The 1056-nt window shown below is 45.5% G+C and overlaps 1 protein-coding gene across 1 annotated transcript in view; it reads right to left on the bottom strand.

Moving 5' to 3' along the window:
* The window catches only part of LOC106876412 (serine/threonine-protein kinase pelle), a 73816-nt gene that overhangs the window by 7178 nt on the left and 65582 nt on the right, over nt 1-1056 (bottom strand). The gene's annotated exons all lie outside the window — the stretch shown is intronic.

The following is a 1056-nucleotide window of genomic DNA, read 5'->3' as shown; positions in this document are numbered from 1 at the left end:
TCCACCTTCCATGCTAGCATGGGTTGGACGATTTGACTGAGGACTGGTGAAACCAGGTGGCTACACCAGGCTCCAATCTGATCTGGCAGAGTTTCTACAGCTGGATGCCCTTGCTAACGCCAACCACTCAGAGAGTGTAGTGGTTGCTTTTATATGCCACCGGCACAAGGGCCGGTCAGGCGGTACTGGCAACGGCCACACTCAAAATGGTGTATTTTACGTGCCACCTGCACAGGAGCCAGTCCAGTGGCACTGGCAACGATCTCGCTTGAATGACTTTACACGTGCCAGGAAGGCAACGCTGGGCACAGGTGCCATCACAATTTCGACATACATATATACACGTCGTAATTATCATCATCATTTAGTGACTGCTTTCCACGTTGGCATGGCTGGATGATTCAACAGGAGACCGCACGAAGCTTTAATGTTGTACTTTAGCATGTTTTTTTTTCATGGCTGGATGTCCTTCCTAATGCCAATCACTTTACAGAGTGTGCTGGGTGCTTTTTACGAAGGCAAAGAATGAGAATTGGACTTGTGCTAGTTGTTGACAAGTTAAAAGTATAAAAGAGAGTTAGAGATAGGTGTCTGGTTGGAGAGGAGATGCATGGCTAATTCCAAGTTGGAAAAGAAAGGAGAGAAAAGAGAGAGAGAGAGAGAGGAAGGGGAGAAAGAGAGATGGTGGTGGAAATGCATTGGGACATACCTTCGGGGTACACTGGTGGTTCAAAATAAGCAAAGTGGTACAGAGGGTATCACTTGACCATATGATCAACTAGACTATCAGATACTGTTACACATCACTGGTCACAATGCACTTTTTGCATTGTTTTAGCCTTCAACTGATGGCATCCTGCTGGTCACCCCGTCCTGGTCGAAATGGGGACTGGAGCAACGTGAAATGAAGTGTTTTGCATAAGAACACAACGTGCCACTCGGTCTGAGAATCGAACCCACGATCTAGCTATCTGGAGTGTGACAGCCTAACCACTAGGCCATGCACTTCACTATACAGAGGATATATATATATATATATATATATATATATATATA

The sequence above is a fragment of the Octopus bimaculoides genome, chromosome 24 (genome assembly GCF_001194135.2).
Source record: "Octopus bimaculoides isolate UCB-OBI-ISO-001 chromosome 24, ASM119413v2, whole genome shotgun sequence".
NCBI classification, from domain to species: domain Eukaryota; kingdom Metazoa; phylum Mollusca; class Cephalopoda; order Octopoda; family Octopodidae; genus Octopus; species Octopus bimaculoides.
The sequence above is the reverse complement of the archived record's forward strand: the minus strand, read 5'-3'. Positions and strand labels throughout refer to the sequence as shown.